General features: G+C 36.5%; 1 pseudogene; it reads right to left on the bottom strand.

Moving 5' to 3' along the window:
- Positions 1–14,710: 14,710 nt before the first annotated feature.
- Positions 14,711–18,738, bottom strand: LOC122891028 (annotated as a pseudogene).
- Between the last annotated feature and the right edge of the window lie 575 nt (positions 18,739–19,313).

The raw sequence follows: 19,313 nt of genomic DNA, 5'->3' as shown, positions 1-19,313 counted from the left end.
TGTGTATGTGTATAAAATTCAAGAAGCTGGACTTGAATTTTAATTTTCAAGGTCTGGTTCCTAGTAATAGATCTGGTAAGGAAAAAAAAACAAAACAAAACAGCAAATTCTGGGAAATCTTGAGCAAATTACTTGAGCTCCATGTTTCTGCTTTTTGCTTAATGAGGATTCTTTTAATAATAGTTCCCAAAGATCCTGTCCTTTAGATGCTCTTGCCCACTATGCTCTGTTGATGTCTTAAGGTCAATCTCTAACATCTTTATTGCAAGAATTCAAAGAAAGAGAAGGCCTTTGTGGACTAAGTTGGAAAACTACCCCAAGAACAGCAGATAGGTTTCATCACTTTGCTTCAGTATAAATTAAAACAGATTATGTTTTCTTCACACCCCCTAAAGAAAATGTTATTACTTAGCAATTCCAGTCACATCTTTCTTTCAAGATAGTCCCTGAAAGTCCCAGAAAAATTGTAAATGAAATTCATAAAGAGGGAAAAACACAGTTATTAGGCGGGTATACATCAGCATGTGGGCAGGATTTAGCAGAGTCCCTTTTTCCTACTGAAGAACTGATCAGACGACTTGACAGCTGGAGTTTACATGATTGTTGTACAATAAAACAGGACTACAGTTACCTTTTGCTGTGTTACAAATGCCAAGTGCAATTTTGAATACTTCTTCTCTTGCATAAAAATATGTTCTCTTTATAAAAAGAAAGAATAGATACAACTTAGAAGTGGGTGTGTTTCTACAGAATCCAACATGTATAAAAAATTAAAGAGAAATTAAACCTATGACATATAATTAAAAAGGAAAGGAAAAACCTATTGAAGTTTAATGGCTGGGTTGTAAGAGAAGCCACACACAACATAGTTGGCCCTCTGAGGTCTGAGGTAAATGGAATGTAGGATGTGTCACTGGAGCTCAGCTGTGAACACTGTGATTTTTTGAGAAAAAAGAACTGAATGCACATCTCTTTGTTGAAACTCTCTCAGAAATCCTAACAAATCTGACCATTTTAGATGCTAAAGATGGCATTAAGTAGTGCAAAATACCAAATAGCTGTAATACCCAAAATATATAATATAATTAAATCACAACCCTTGCTTAATTTTTATTTTACTCTTTTGTATTAAATTCTTCTTTTTTTTGGACGAATGAAGAGTCGAGTAGATTTCCTCCATTTGTATGGTGCTATAATGACATGATTTGGAATTTTAGGAATTGTGATTCCTAAATTAAACTAAAATACTTTTAGTTTAAACAAAAATTGAGCTTAAAATTGAGTTTTTATTTTTCCTGGGCTTTCAATTGTTCCAATGTATACTAGAACCTCTTTACAATTAAGGCATATTGAATTCAAGAATATAGTAATAATTAACTCAATCTTTTCAGCACTTTTAATGACATAAGTACTCTCACATTTATCCATTTATTAATACAATATTATTTTGTAGCACCTACTACAAACCAAACACTGTTTTAGGTCTTAAGGGTACTATAGTAAACAAAACTTAAACATATTGATTATATTTTATAGGGCAAGATAGAAAGTTTTTTAAAAGACAGGTGAGAAGATAGTGAATTAATTATATTCATGGGGAAAATAATTCAAGGGAGGACATGAAATGTTAAGAGTTGGAGTTGAAATTTTAGATTAGAGGACTAGTTAATGGAGAGATGACTTTTGAGTAAATATCTGAAGACATTGGAGCTAGCCACTTGGGTATTTATTGGCAGGGTATTCAAGACAGTGGAATAGCATGTGTTAAGGGCTTGAGGTAGACGTGTACCTGGAGTGTTTGAGGAAAAGAATACCTGTGTGGTTGGGGGTGAACAGAGTCAAGTGGAGGAAAATAAGGGAGATGTTCATAAATGTAGCATAAACCAGACTCTAAGGGCTTGTGATGAATGGTAAAGGCCTCAGGTTTTACTTTGGAAAAGACAGGAAGTCTACCTCATTTGTCTTACATTGTAAACTTCTTCTATGAGGGAATAGATATGTAGGTTTCATAAACAGATAGTCCTTGTCATAACCTCCAACTCTGAAGTTGTAGTATAAAAACAGCCAGAGATAATCCAAAAAAATGAAAGAATGTGGCTATGTTACAATAAAACTTTAACTACAAAAAAGCAAGATGACAGAATAAGAAGTTATAGGTCATCAGTTAATGACAACAGATAAACAAGAATACCTCTGTGAGAACTCTAGGGACCAACTGAGAAACTACAACAGTCAGGGCTTATAAAGCCAAGAGGAGAGTCTAGTGAAATAGGTAAGAAAATTTGCAGCATTTGTTACATGTCTGTGCCCCTGCCCTTGCAGCCTAATGCATAGAAACTCAGAGGAAAGCCTGCATAGGGGGCTCCCTCCTTAGGACAGGAATAAAGGAATAGACCATGTATCCAGCATTCTTGCTCTTAAGGGCTGCTTAAGAAGCTGATTTCCATCTTACCTGATTCAGAGCATTGACGGAACCAGCATCGCAGTTTGGAAGCCGCTGAAAACAAAGGTAAGTATGATGCTTACTAAAATTGCTGTTCCTCACACAGAGACCATGGGGAGCAAGAAGTGAGTGAAAGTTTCAGAGGTCCTAGAATCTCCAGCTAGGGTGATTGATGAAGGTCTTCCCCTACACACTTGGTACAAAAACAATGTTTTGCTTTGTTTTTGTTTTTGTTTTTAATTCCTAAATTTCAACAGAAGATTACAAGACAGAGAAAGAAATAGGTTAGTATGGTGTAATCAAAGAAACAAAATAAAACTCTAGAAAATGATTCTAAAGAAACATACCTGCCAAAGAATTTAAAATAAAGATATTCATAAAGATATTCAATATCTGAAAGAGAACAGCAATGGACAATTAAAAAATAAAGGAATAAAACGAAAATATCAACAAAAGATAGCAACTATATAAAAAAACCATAAAGAAATTCTGGAATGAAAAATAGAATAACTGAATTGAAAAATTTATTAGAAGGCTACAACATCAGACCTCAGAGTCAGAAAAAAGAATCAGTGAACCCGAAGATAGTTCATTTGAAATAATCAAGTCAGAAGAGGGGAAAAAAAATGAGAAAAAGCAAAGAGACCTAAGAGACTTATCAAGAGGACCTATATGCAGAATGTGGGAACTTCAGAAGAGGAAAAGGGAAAAGAGCTTACATGAAGAAATAACTGCCCAAACTTCACAAATCTGAAGAAAGAGATGGATTCAGAAGCTCAAAGTACTCCAAGAAAAAAAGAAATCCAAAGAGGACCATACTGAAACACTATAATTAAACTGTCTAAAGTCAAAGAAAAAGCATCAAGAGAAAGCAGTTTATCACATACAACTGAACTCTTATAAGACTATCAGTGGATTACTCAGTAGAAACCTTACAATAGGGCAATAGGAAACAGAATGATATAGTCAAAGTACTGAAAGAAAAAATATCTATCAATGTATCTGGCAAAACTCTCTTTAAAAAAATGAATGAAAAAAATGAAGGAAATTGAAGACTTTCTCAGATAAACAAAGACCGAGATAGTTTATTACCACTAGAACTGTTCTATGATAAATACTAAAGAAGATCCTTTAATTTGAAATGAAATGATAGTAGACAGCAATGCAGAGATGAATAGAAACTTAAGGTTCTCTAGGAAAGTACAATTTAATTGCACAAGCCACATTTCAGCTGTGCAGTAGTCCGAAGTGACTAGTATCGGGGCACCTGGGTGGCTCAGTGGGTTAAAGGCTCTGCCTTCAGCTCAGGTCATGATCCCAGGGTCTTGGGATCGAGCCCCGCATCGGGCTCTCTGCTCAGCAGGGAGCCTGCTTCCTCCTCTCTCTCTGCCTGCCTCTCTGTCTGCTTGTGGTCTCTATCTGTCAAATAAATAAATAAATAAAATATTTAGAAAAAAAAAAAAAGAAGTGACTAGTATCTACCATTTGGAGAGCATAGCTCTAAAGGTTAGAAAATCTGAATTTCTTTCTTTTTCTTTCAGTTGTCTAGCACTGAAATCTGCATTTATTTTCATAAAGTACATTGTACTGAGAATTATGACATCACAATAAATCCAAATTAATTCAGTGTCTCTCAGACAAATTAGAGGAAAAAAAAAAAAAGGCAGTAGAGAGGCTCAGCCTAGGAGCAGTAAGTAGTTCACCAGCCCTTTTTTCAGTTATGTTTGTGATTTCATTTGGTAGATGAAATAACTGAGTCCTAAACATATAAGAAACATTCTACAAATAACCTAACAAGTTGCAAATGCTATTGGGCGTAAAATTCAGGTCCGTATGTTTCCAAATTCTTTGGAAAGAATAATGTAGCTACATTATGTTACCTTCATAAAGACCTCTTGGTTTTGTAGACCAGTAGTTCTCAAAGTGTGGTCTATGAAACACATTCAGTGGTCCAATGAGGTAAAAAAAAAATCCTTGTAATAATACAATATCTTTCACTTGATCACATTTGCAATGATGATACAAGAGCAATGCAGAGGAAGGGAGATGTGAACTTGCTGGTACCTAAGCACAAGTCAGGGCACCAGCCCATATTGTACTAGTACTCATTGCATTTTTCTCACCACATAGTCACAGGAACATTAAAAGCCAGTTAAAAAAAAAAAAAAAAAGCCAGTTTTACTTAAGAATGCCCTTGATGCAGTAGTTACAATGGTAAATTTTATAAAATCTCAACCCTTGAGTGCATGTCTTTGTAATTCCATGTAAACAAATGGAAAGTACTCATAAAGTACATAAGGTGTCTAAGACAGAATGGTGGTTTTCTCCAGGAAATACACTTGAGTGACTGAGTTGTAAGCTGAACTAGCCATTTTTTTAAATGGAATACCATTTTATTTGAAAGAATGACTTGCAAACTAAAGTTATGTTTGTTTATTTTTGGAGGTAGAATTTATTTTCAGTTTTATTGACACATAAAATTGTAAGATACTTAGTATATGTGATGATTTGATATGTATGTATACATTGTGAAAGGATTCCCTCCACCCAGTAAATTAGTGCATTTGTCACCTCACATTTAATTTGGATAGCTGACTGACATTGGGAAAAAGAAGAAAGTGTGCCCATTATTTCAAGAAAGTAGCTGACAGTCTTTGTGGCCAGTAACAAAATAAGAACTTTCAAGTTAAAATTATAATTTTGGAAAATTTATATCTGCCTCTGTGAGCTTGACATCTTTCTGATATTTAAAGACTATCTTGATGAGATCGGTGGCAAAATTAACCAATGTAATTTTTATATATTAAATGGTGTATTATCTCAACATTTGCAAAATCTGTGAAAATTAGCAAATCAATATTTTCCAAATTACTAATGCATGTTGTTACAAAATCATGAGTGAATTAAAAGATTCCTTCAAAGCATAAGACAGGCTATTGGATTTAATGTAAGAGAGAATAGAAGCTGATTGAAAGGGTTTCAGATCTAGGTGTGCCTGGGTGGCTCAGTCTGTTAAGCATCTGCTTTCAGCTTGGGCCCTGGAATCAAGCCCCATGTCATGCTCTCCACTCAGAGGGGTGCCTGTTTCTCCCTCTTCCTCTGCATGCCATGACCCCTGCTTGTGCTCTTCCCCCCACCCACCCCATCAAATAAATAAATAATCTAAAAAAAAAGAAGAGTTTCAGATCTACCTATAATGAACACTTAAGAAACCACCACTTGTCAAGTTTTGATGCAATGTCTAAAAAGAATTTCTATAAGATTTTTAAGGAGATCATTAAAATATTTCTCCTTTCCTTTTTTTTTTTTTCCCCAAAGATTTTATTTATTTATTTGCAAGAGAAAGTGAGAGAGAGAGAATGAGAGGGGAGAAGGTCAGAGGGAGAAGCAGACTCCCCATGGAGCTGGGAGCCCGATGTGGGGCTCGACCTCAGGACTCCGAGACCATGACCAGAGCTGAAGGCAGTTGCCCAACCCACTGAGCCACCCAGGCAGCCCCAATACTTCTCCCTTCTTAAGCTACATATATGTGTGGAGCTGGATTTTTCATATGCTTTAAACAAAAAACAGAACAAAATAAATGCAAAAGCAGATATGAAAACTTGTATCTGCTTTTGGACAAGATATTAAGATATTTGCAAAACTATAAAACAGTATCATTCTTCTCATGAAGTTCTTTTTTCTTTGAAAAATATAGTTATTTTTCAGAAAACATCATTAGTCATAACATGTAACATTTATCATTTTATTAAGTACAAGAATATAATTCTTGAAAAGTTTCTCCTCCAATTTCTGATACTGTAAATATTTCTTGGTATAACCTACATAAACTCAAACTTGTTGTGATCCTCAAGAATCCTTAAGACTGGTAAAAGGGACCTGAGACCAAAAGTTTGAGAATAACTTTTATAGACAGTTATAGAGGGTATGTGTGCCTATGTGTGTGTGTGTGAGTGTGTGTATATGCTGTATGGTATATTCTCAATTAACAGGAGGAAGGAGAAGGAATAAAAATTTTCTATTAACTGGCTTGTGTTTTCTTTGATCAAATTTAAGAGGATAGTAAAGAAATCATTAAACAAATCAATGTTGAATGTCTTCTCAATATAGAGTCAACATAATCTTTTACTTATATGACTATATGTGATCAAATCTGATACAATGTAGGATAGTAAAAAAGTTCTCCTATTTTCAGGGGTTCTTATAAGAATAAATAATAACATTGAAAAAAATGGGATATTAGATACAAAGTCTTGTTGCATACGAAAATGCAATTTTTAAAAAAGATTTTATTTACTTATTTGACAGAGATCACAAGTAGGCAGAGAGGCAGGCAGAGAGAGGAGGAAGCAGGATCCCCACTGAGCAGAGAGCCCGATGCGGGGCTCAATCCCAGGACTCTGGCATCATGACCTGAGCCAAAGGCAGAGGCTTAACCCATTGAGCCACTGAGCCACCCAGGCGCTCCTGAAAATGCAAATTTAAGTCAATACTATATATTACTTAATATGGCACTTCACAAATATTGGCTATCAGATTTATTATCTTATTTTTTGACCATCAGATTTAATTACTTAACTTGACATATACATATTTCTCAAGCACCTGTCAGTACTGTATTAAACTCCATTATATACAAAGATGATTAAGACATATTCATTATGTTAGTATTCATGAAAGAAATTCAAACATGATTTAAAAAATAAGGGTTCTATATTTTGCCCTTAAACCATTTTATTTTCTAAGTCAGTGGGTAAATAATTTTCTGTATCATAAGTTGATAATTCATCATAGATAAGTCTATTTGAACATATTCTAAAAATTCCTAATCACCTAAAATTGTGTATTTAGTGTCATAAAACAAATAGTACACATTAGCCTCTCTGAAGTCATGGATTCTTTTGAAAGTTCTCTTTTGGACAGAAATAAATAGCTCTTAAAAAGGAAACACGCCTGGGTGGCTCAGTTGGTTAAGCAGCTGCCTTCGGCTCAGGTCATGATCCCAGCGTCCTGGGATCGAGTCCCACATCGGGCTCCTTGCTCGGCAGGGAACCTGCTTCTCCCTCTGCCTCTGCCTGCCTCTCTGTCTGCCTGTGCTCGCTCTCTCTCCCCCTCTCTGACAAATAAATAAAATTTAAAAAAAAAAAAAAAAGGAAACAAATAAATGAAATAAACAGTACTAAAATCACCAACATTAGCAATATCTGTCTTTCTAACTGTCTACCTATCTACCTTTCTACCTGTCCAATCTTTGGCCCTCGACAGGAATGCTTTTTCCCGTAGATTCATCCACAGTGGCTCATGCACTAGGTTTTTGCTGTAGATTCATCCATGGTAGTGCTGTTTCCCTAATCGACTGGGGCTACTCCATCCTTCTCCCATTCTCCTGCCTAGGAAAGGATTTGCTTTGAATTATAGAACAGAAGTCTTGTATTTAGACCAAAGGGACATATATTCTTTTGCAGACTCTTGTTATGTGTCTTTTCCCCTACAAAGTCTAAAAGTCAGGTTTTGGGTATGCTTCATTCTGTTTTTAGAAGGACACAGGGTAGCATTTTTTTTTTCTTTCATTTCTTAACATACACAAAATCAAGTCTCTGGTAGATGTAAATGTTAGAAAGTGGGACTTAGAGAAGTGATGTGAGAGTTAACAAACAGCTTTAATTTTGGAAAGAGAGCTTAAATATCTTAAGTTTCAGGGCTTTCCAGAACTTTTAAAGACTTAGTTGAATATTTGAGCTATCATCTATCCATTCAATTGATTGACCCAAAAAACAATAAAATGAGTTTGAAAATCACAACTTTATTCAGAATATTTATCCAGAATATGATTCTCATTAGTTGTCTTTAATTTTATTAACACCTTCCAAAGTATTGAAACCTGATCCACATTAATTAATTAATTAATTTTAATTATAGTGCTTGATTGCAATTTAATCCTTTGCAGATGGGAAAGAATTCTTACTAAGCAATGACACAGAATCAATAGAGAAGTGTTGATTATAACACAGAAAAGAAAAGCCATAGGGTTGCCTGATGAGTATTTTAGTCTTAAACACAGTTTCTTTTCTTTCTGTGCCTAGAGCTCATTAGACAGATGAATTTTCCCCCTGATTACAACACCCACAAAAGGGCAAAGCAGAGAGAAAATCCACCTTCACTTGGTTTCAAATCAATCTGAAACCCTTTAGGCCTCAGTAGGTGCCCAACGCACATTCTGCACCCATGTTATTTTTAGTCCATCGCTATTCTTCTGTTACTGGCAGCAAGATTGAAAACTGTCATGACTCTGAGCAAACCTGGTTATTTCAGAATACAGGCTTTCACAGCATTTCCCTCTAATGGCCCAGATTAGAAAAGAAAGGTTGTTTATACGTTTAAAAGGCCAAGGTCTCCTGAACTATCAAAGCAGTGGCTGGTGGTTTTAGAGCAATACAACTTCCTGCTGTGTGTAATGGGTGAGTGCAGATAGACTGTGCTTAAGCTGGGCTGCCACTGGGCACAGATGCTAATTGGCGTTCTGTGAGGGACACTCAAGCAGTGGATGAGCCTTAGCACTTATTTCATTTAGAGTGAAATGTACTGTAAGTAACAAAGGACACATATACCTTCAATGCCTTTTATCTGGAATTTTTTTTTTTTTTCCAGTGGATGGACTCAGAGATCAAATGCCATTATGTCACTTCCCATTTCTGTACTGACAACCATTTATAATGTTTTAAATAATAACAAAATAGTTCTTTGTAATTTGAATTTTGCTCTTTGAAAAGGCTTATTGGAGAGAAAATATGTTGAATTTATTTTATTAATAAAATTTTGTTTCAAGAAACTGTAAACAGGAGAATACATGTAGTTATCAACAACTCCTCCCACTATCTGATGGCCTTTCTGACATCACAGGCAGCTTGGTGCTTCCTATACAGTCCCTCAACCTCTACACCCTCTGTTTGTCTCCTATGCTTTGTCCACTAGTGAGTAAAGTTTGTTACCTGTGTGTATGGTTATTCTATAATCCATGCTCTGCTGATATCCTCACAATGATCATGTGTTAATAATGATCTCATGCTTGCTGGGTAAAATACAATTACCTTTCTCAGTGCATCAGATGTGCAGATCATCCTGTGACATTCATGAGAGACTCTTGCCTGAAGAAAGGAGGTAAAACACAGAACAAAATAGGTACTGTCATTAATGCAAATCTTAAACAAGTCATAGAATTAGGTATGCTTTCTGTATGAAGCAAAAGTAGAACTGGAAAAGCTAAGATTAGAAATTAGAGCTGGACTATAAATACAGCTCCACTTATGATATAATTCACCAATAATGATACTGTAATAGTAAAATTATTTGTGGTCATTTGTTTCACATGTAGTACTAATTGATCTTTTTCTATGAAGTAAGACTCTGGCTAAGTCACTCTTTCTGGGCCTCAGTGTATTCATTATTTAATTTTATTCTTTTTAAAGATTTTATTTATTTATTTTACAGAGAGAAAGTGCTCACAAGCAGGGGAAACAGCAGAGGGAGAGGGAGAAGCAGGATCTCCACTGAGCAGGGAGCCCAGTGCAGGACTCAAACCCAGGACCCTGGGATCATGACTGGAGCCAGAGGCAGTCACTTAACCTACTAAGCCACCCAGGCACCCACCTCAGTGTCTTTATATGCGGAAGAGAGAATGGATTCTAAAGCGCCTTCCAATTAAAACTATAATGATGTTTCTGTGATTTGTGCAGTGTCAAAAATATTCTCCTGGACACCTGGGTGGTTCTGTTGGTTAAGCATCTGCCTTTGGCTCAGGTCAACATCCCAGAGTCCTGGGATTAAGCCTTGCATCAGGCTCCCTGCTCCTTGTGGAGCCTGCTTCGCCCTCTGCCTCTGCCTCTCTCTCTCTCTGTCTCTCATGAATAAATAAATAAAATCTTTAAAAAAAAATTCTCGTAATATTGGAGTCTTATTATAAAAGTCAAGACTTAATAATAATACTTGGGACAATGAAACAAAATAATTTAAGAGTCAGTTTCTGTTCTCTCAACAGTTACACAAACCCAGTTAATTACTCCCCTAGTATCACAGACATTTGACCAATTTAAAAAGCTGTTGTTCCACTCATCTCTGCTTTCACATTTTTAAAAAACTGAAGTGCTCACCTCAAATTAAAATTACCTTAAATTCATACATATTTTAAATTAGTCATATATTTTTTTTTAGGAAAAGGAAGAAGTATGTCAAATATTTTAGGGATTATTATTGTCATGATTAAATCTATAATGTTTATAAAATGTTAGCGCAATTATTACAAGGGTAATACTTTTTTCATCATGTTCTGTCTGGGCTTTCTATTCTAAAATTTTAAAACCAAACTATTCCATTCCTTCCCTGTGTTTCTTTGGGCATTGTAACTCACCAGAAAAGATGTGTGTGCTTAGAAAAAAAATCATTGATTGTGCCCTACACATGCACAAAACTCACCCTGTCATTTTAAACATCTGCATATCATACTCTAAGTCACTTTGTGTCATGACAAAATCCCAGATCCTTATGATGCTTCCCCTGTACATATAAGATTCCCTGTCATCTCCCATGTACACAAATTGCTCCAGTGTTCCCCAACTCTCCCTATCTCCCTATGTAAACTTATCTATCTTATTCACTTAATTTTTTAAAAAGTTCTCTGATTTATTATTCTCATTTCCCTGTGTTTGCACTGACACCAACCACTACAGTCTGACTTAGCCCCTACTCTTCCACTAAAAATGCTCTCAATAAGATCAAAAGAGTGTACAATTGTCTTCTCTAACTCCATCTCTTTTAGCATTTGACACTTTTGACTTTGCTCCCCATGCTTTCAAATGTGAATTTTGTGACACAATTCTCCATTTATTCAGCCTTTACCTTCCTGGGCCCTCCTTCTTATTCTCCCCAATACATTTATATCTCAGTGCTGAAGAGAACAAAGACTGATTTCTCAGTTAGGTTGTATAATCATTGTGTTGTCTCATTCTCTTCAGGTAGCCAGCAGTCAGGACAGTCTCTCTGAAGCATGCAGGTCACAGTAGCAGAGGAGAAAGTGAGCCCAGCAAAGAACAAACTGGTTACTAAAGCTTCTGCCATTTCATTTCTACCACATTTCATTGGCCAAAGCTAGTCACATGACTGAGCCTTACTCCCATTGGGCAGGGAAATAAAATCCTCATTCTAAGAGTGAAGGGAAAACAGATAACCGGTGGGGAATACCACCACATCCAAGCTTTCCTTTTGTCTACTGACTTCCTGCCCTATATCTCCTCTTTTCTTATGTGTATGATCCTTATGGTAGAGTTTATCCACAGTCAGGGTTTGGAATTGTCCTAGAAACTGGTAAGTCAAAAGTCTAACTACCATTTTCATCTCTTTTCTGAATTTCTGTCACTAGGTCCAAGTGTGCATCCACCCAAGTTTTAGTGATTCAAGGGATAGACAACTCTTAAGGTTTTGTGGAAAGGTGAAAAATTAGGATGAGACAGATAGGGACGGGCAGGAGTCCAAAGTAACACATGCAAATGTTCATATGTTTTGTAGGTTACTTCTTAGTTGAAGTTTAATTACAATATTTGTTTATCTGTAAAATTAATAATACTACTACTAATAATAATTCCTACTTCATAAGATGGTTCTGAGAACTGAATTCATATATGTAAAATGCTAAGAATGATGGTTGGCTTATATAATCGTTTTTTTACTCTCAGATTTTTAGAGTGAGAGGAAGTTTAGGTATTATTTATTCTAACCCCCTACTTATATAGATGAGATAAATAAGATCAAGAAAAATGCAAAGGTTGACACAAAGCTGATAGTAGCTATTGGGTGGACCAGCTCTAGCATTCGGCTTTCCCAATGCTCCACTCATCCACATTACAGGGATATCATATTGTCATTTTTTATGTGAACTATAAAAATTCAAAGATAGGAATGCAAACCGATGTTATCCAGTCATAGTACAGATTTTCTTCTGATTGTACTCCATTGCTAGAATCTGACATGTTTCATTATAAGTGCTACTCCACATAAGAGTCATGTGCTGGAAAGTTCGTACTCTCTTGAGAGAAGCCAAGACCTTGTGGCAGGATTTGGTTTATTGGTTTAATTTGGAAAGTTGCACATAACTTTCTGGTATCCCACAAATTAAAGTAGAATTACTATAATTTAGTTCCTAAGAGTACTGTGTGAAATCAAATTATATTGCATTACTATTGCTATAGCTATTCTTAAAAATATTCTTGTTTTTAAACCAATATCAATATGTGGAAAAGTTCAGAACTAGTCAAATACAGCCAAAATTTCTGTTTGTTATAAACAGAGAAGAATGTCTTGAGTGTAATAAGTTGTTTGGGCAAATCTGTTTTTGTCTGCTGTGACCAACTGTCCATTATATCTGTGTCTATTATGGACAGCATGTAATTTAAAAGCAGTGGTTTGTGAAGAATGAGGCAAATGCCAAGGTTGGGAGGAAAACCCAAGTTACTCTGTTAACCAAATTCATCTTAAAATAATTTCAATTTTTCAGCAACCTACCAATCTCTGCATACTTGGCTTTGCAATGTTACAAAATCAAAATGCTTTATTCAACTAAAATATATACTTCCTAGGGGAAAAAAAGACTCCCCCTGTCCAGGAATACATAATTTAAAAATTCTGTGTTGAGAAGATTTCAGAGATATCTATAGAGACCCAGGCCCAAGAATACAGATCTACTAAATTAATTAACTAAAGATTATAACACAGGAGAAGACCTGTGAGCTTATGAATCTGTCAGCAAACCGGCTAGCAAACTTGCCCAGTTTTAACCCTGGAGGAAAACACTATCTTCAACATATTAGTCAGGAAACAGCACCACAATATTGATACTATCTCTGTTCTCCCAGGCTGTTTTTCATACAAACATCCTTTAAAAGACAGTCTGGGAAGAAGTTGCCTCTGGCAGTATAGAAACCCCATGGAGAATTATCATGTTTCTTTTTATTGTTGTGTAGTATTCCATGGAATGGATACACCACAATATATTTATCCATTCACCAGCAGAGCATTTGCATTATTTTGGGTTTGGCTAATTAAGCTCTTTTAAACATTCCTATATAATGTGTTGTGTGCATATTATGTTTGGTTTATCTTACTGAGCATATAGTTGTGGGATTTCTGTGTCATATAATAAATACATATCTAATTTTTTGAGAAAGTTTCAAAACATTCTACAAAGTGGTTAATCATTTTGCACTTTCAGCAGCAAGGTACAAGAGTTTCAATTGCTCTGTATTTAAGTCTGCACATTAATTTAAACCCCTCTCCATATGAGCTAGTGTCTTATTGTATTTTTAATTTGATATTTAAAAAAATTTTTTTAAAGATTTTTATTTATTTATTTGTCAGGGAAAGCAAGAGAGAGAGAGAGTGAGAGCAAGCAAGCACAAGTGCACAAGCAGGCAGAGGCAGAGAGAGAAGCAGGTTCCCTGCCAAGCAAGGAGCCCAATGTGGGATTCGATAGGACCCTGGGTTCATAACCTGATGATGGTTAAGCAGTGGCTTAACTGACTGAGCCACCCAGGCATCCCTTAATTTGATATTTTTAAGGAATAAAACTGTTGGATCTTTTTTTAAATTAAATTGAAATTTATTTTTCTCAGTGATCCATAATTTATTGTTATGTTGGATCTTTTTATGTTTAAAAAGGATTTGCCTTTTTTTTTTACCATCTTTAGTTAAATTTTCATTCAAATCTTTCTTTTTAATACTCTAGTTAATTGTCTTCTTAACATTGAGTTGTAATTGTTGACACAGACTCTCTTTGACCAAACCTCAGATAGATTCTTTAGACCCTCTTTTCACTTTTTGTTTTGTTTTGTTTTTGTTCTTCCTTTAAAAAAATTTTTTTGTATCTGTTTTAACCATTCGATCTGTTTGAAGAAGAGCTTTCCATGTGTAAAAATTTGGGGAAAAAAGAATCCCTGGACAACTGGTGCCTAGAATACCAACACCCTGTAGGTCTTGTGTTCATCTAATTGGCCCATCCACCTCGCAGGGGCTCCCACATGCCTCTGAGAACACAACAGAAAGTGCTGGGAAAGGAGGGAGGGACATGGCTCAGCAGCTGCACCTCCCTGGACTCTTCTCTGTGTATACAAGAGAGGAATAGCACTCCCAGTAAGGCAGCCTCTAGGTGAAGCTCCCTTTTCTCCATGGCCTGCAGTGCCTGGTCCCAAGCCTGTATACTCAGGAGCCCTCCATCTCTATCTATTACCCATGATGCTGGATGTGCTATAGCAGCCTGTTCAGCAAGTCCAGCGTATGGTCCTTCTCTAGCACAATGTTGTAAGAGTCTGTATTGTGCTTCTGCCACTCTTCCACTTTGTCATTTAAGGAACCAATCTTGAAAATTCCCTCCACACTGGGAACCCCATCAGCCATAGTAAGCTCCCTTATGGAATCTCCCAGCAGGAGGGTGTGGTTTTGCCCTGAAGCTGCTGGACTTAGCCGGAGTTCTCACAAACAGAGTTGTTCTTGTTAGTTATCTGTGCACATGAGCTGGCTCTTGAATCTCTGTAGGAAGCTGTCTTTCTCAAAGTCTGTGTAATTAGACACAGTGTGGATAATGGGGTAGAACACTTTCATCTGTTGGATAATCTCCTCTGGGATATCACCAAGGTCTGTGGAAAAGATGAAAAGGAAAAAGTTATGTTGGTAGAGATTATTGAGGAATGTCTTGTCTTGAATCCCTCCCTAAGCATTGCATTGGACACTCTAACTACTTGGGCTATCTGAAACTTCTCAATCATCTGCTGGCATGGACAATCATGTGCTTTGGTCCACCAATCCCTTAGATGAAGTAACTTCTCTATGATGGTGCAGTGTGGGTCAATCTCAGCTGGATAATAGTGGTGAAGGAGCCCCTTAAGATCATTCCAGTATTGCTCACTGATGATCTTGCTGCTCTCTAGAATGTTGTAAGAAGTCCATCACTTCTTACAAGTCCATTCACTGCATGCAAACCTGCTCAAGTTCATGTCAAAATCAGAAATGACCTGTAAGTGGTCTCCTCCACCCCTGCAGCGGGTGCCAACAATCTCTTACCCCTGTCCAGGCTGCCAACATCAGGACCCTGGTCTTCATCAGGATGTCACCTGTCCCAAGACCTGAGAAGCACTGATACCAGCTCTGCACTGGGCCCAGGGAGAGCTCAGGGCAGCTCAGCAGCTCTATGAGGCTGGGATACAGGGGTGGGAGGTGGATGAAGGGAACTTCAGCCTAGTTTAGGATGCCTACTGGCCAGGGTGGCATGGAAGGGACAGGTTGGGGGAAGGGGGAGGCTTGGAGAGCCTTGCGGATCTGGGCCTACCTCTGGCATTTCATTCTGCCTCACCTCTCTGCCATGGCACTCCTGGCTCTCTTTTTGATTAGGCCTCATCTTTGGGCCTTGTCTTCAGCCTTCACAGTCTAGTTGTGGCAAGAATGTTGCTAAATTTGTTAATAGAGAATCCTCTATCTTTGATATCTGATCACCCTTGATATCTAATCAAATTCCTCGTCCTCCATTTTTGATGTCTAAGCCCTTGGGTTGCCTTCAGCAAGAATCTTGTACAGATGGTCTTAAAGATACAGTCAGTTTAGCAAGAATAAACCTATCCTAGATATCCCTTCATAAGTGATTTTCTTTTTTTTTTCCAATTTATTTATTTTCAGAAAAACAGTATTCATTATTTTTTCACCACACCCAGTGCTCCATGCAAGCAGTGCCCTCTATAATACCCACCACCTGGTACCCCAACCTCCCACCCCCCCGCCACTTCAAACCCCTCAGATTGTTTTTCAGAGTCCATAGTTTCTCATGGTTCATCTCCCCTTCCAATTTACCCAAAAGCACATACCCTCCCCAATGTCCATAACCCTACCCCCCTTCTCCCAACCCCCCTCCCCCCAGCAACCCACAGTTTGTTTCGTGAGATTAAGAGTCACTTATGGTTTGTCTCCCTCCCTATCCCATCTTGTTTCATGGATTCTTCTCCTACCCACTTAAGCCCCCATGTTGCATGAAAAAGTGCTCCATATCACTCGGCATCAGGGAAATACAAATCAAAACCACAATGAGATATCACCTCACACCAGTCAGAATGGCTAAAATCAACAAGTCAGGAAATGACGGATGCTGGCGAGGATGTGGAGAAAGGGGAACACTCCTACACTGTTGGTGGGAATGCAAGCTGGTGCAACCACTCTGGAAAACAGCATGGAGGTTCCTCAAAATGTTGAAAATAGAACTGCCCTATGACCCAGCAATTGCACTACTGGGAATCTACCCTAAAGATACAAACGTAGTGATCCAAAGGGGCACATGCACCCGAATGTTTATAGCAGCAATGTCCACAATAGCCAAACTATGGAAAGAATCTAGATGTCCATCAACAGATGAATGGATCAAGAAGATGTGGTATATATGCACAATGGAATACTATGCAGCCATCAAAAGAAACGAAATCTTGCCATTTGCGACAACATGGATGGAACTAGAGCGTATCATGCTTAGCGAAATAAGTCAAGCGGAGAAAGACAACTATCATATGCAACATAAGTGATTTTCTAACCACCAACCCCTCCACCTGCTTGATGTCTGTAAGTCCCCAGCTGTCTCTGCTGTATTTACATTTAGGCCAAATCTCTCCCAGTTGTGATAGTCCTAACACCATTTGATATAGTTCTGAACGAGTCTTCCTTACTGTTTTAACAAGTAGCAGAATAATTTTTTAACAGTGTTTTTTTATGTGTTCTAGATACAGTCCATAATCTATTGTGTATTTTGAAAATATTTCTCCAAGTCCATGCCTGGCATTCTCATTTTTTATAATTGTCTTCTGGAGTACAAAAGTTTTTAGTTCTATTGAAGTTACATTTTATGAATATTTCTTATATACTTCAAGCTCTTTGTTTCTTGTTAGAAATCTTTGCCTAACCCCAAGGTCACAAAGGTATTCTCTTTTTTATATATAGCTTCAGCTCTTACATATAGGTTTATGATAATTCTGCATTTAATTTTCACTTATGTTGTCAGGTAATGTTCAAGATTTTTTGTTTCCTTTTTTTATATGGATATTTAGTTTCAGCATTTTAAAAAAAGATTTTATTTATTTATTTGACAGACAGGGATCACAAGTAGGTAGAAAGGCAGGCAGAGAGAAAGAGGGGGGAAGCAGGCTCTCTGCTGAGCCGACAGCCCGATGCGGGACTTGATCCCAGGACCCTGAGATCATGACCTGAGCCAAAGGCAGAGGCTTTAACCCACTTAGCTACCCAGACACCCTAGTTTCAGCATTATTTATTGAAAAATTTTTCTTTCATGTTTGAAGTGCTTTAATGCCTATGTCAAATCAGGTAATTATATCAGTGTAAGTCTATTTTTGGACTTTATATTATTACTCCATTAATCTGTTTATCTTTACATTAGTACCACACCGTCTTGGTAATTGTAACATTCTAATAAATGTTTTATTTTTTTAAAGTTTTTGTTTAAATTCCAGTTAGTTAACACACAGTGTTATACTAGTTTCAGGTGTACTATATAGTGTTTCAACAACTGCATACATCAGTCAGTGCTCATCATGACAAGTGCCCTCCTTAGTCCCCATCATCTATTTCACACATCCCCTTCCCACCTACATTCTGGTAACCATCAGTTCATTCTTTACAGTTAAGAGTCTGTTTCTTGGTTTGCCTCTCTCTCTCTCTGTTCCCCTTGCTCCTTTGTTTTGTTTCTTAAATTTGAGCAAAATCATATAGTATTTGTCTTTCTCTGACTGACCTATTTCTAGTAAGATTTGATAGCAGGTCCCGGAAGTTTTCCAAATTCTCTGTCTCTCTCTGTCTTCTGCTTATTCTAAGTTCATTGAATTTCCACAAAAATATTAAAACAGCTTGTCATATTTCCTAATTGTGATTGTGTTGAAACTATGGAGTTTCAATTTTGGAGAGATTTGACATCTTAGTAAAATTGAGTGCTCAGTTCTGTTAATGTGTTATATCCCTCTATTTAATTAGAACTTCTTTAATTCCTGTCAGGAATTTAAATTGTCTAGGTATATGTCTTATATAAATTTTGTTTAATCTATATTTAAGCATTTACTTTCTGATTCATCATAAATAGTATTATTTAACTTCAATTTTTTCCAATATATGATAATAAATTGATTTTTTGTTACCTGTGACTTTGCTAAACTCATCCTAATAGTTGGTTTGTAGATTCCTTATGCTTTTCTAGACAATAATATTATCTTCATATAAAGAAGTTTTATATTTTTGTATATTTTTTTGTGTGTGTGTATGTGTGTTCATTGCCTTATTACACTGTCCTCCAGCACAAATACGAGTGGAGTAGATGGGAATGGACACTCTTACCTTGTCAGTCTTTAGGGTCCAAAGCAAAAGGAACAGTATTTCACTGTTAAGTAAGATGTTAAATGAAGATTTTCTGTTTGTGCCCTTTATCAGTTTATCACATTTTGACATGGATTTTTTATGATGAATATGTAAATTTTCTCAAATGCTTTGGTGTAGGTAATAAGATAATCACATGTTATTTTTAAAAATTCTATTATTATAATTATTGCAGTGTTTTATTTTTTAATATTAAGCCAATTTTGCATTCCTGGTATAATTTCACACTTTAGTTATGCTATATTATCTATTTTATATATTGCTACATTTAATTTGTTAATACTTTTTGAAGCATTTTTATATTTATGTCTATCATTTTCTTATTATGACTTTTTTTCTGCTTCTCCTACCAGAGTAATGCTGTCCTCATTAAACAAACTGGGAGATGTTGGCTCCAGTTCTATTTTCTTAAAGAATG

Source organism: Neovison vison, chromosome 12 (assembly GCF_020171115.1).
Source record: "Neovison vison isolate M4711 chromosome 12, ASM_NN_V1, whole genome shotgun sequence".
NCBI lineage: Eukaryota > Metazoa > Chordata > Mammalia > Carnivora > Mustelidae > Neogale > Neogale vison.
This window is presented reverse-complemented; position numbering and strand designations above follow the sequence as displayed.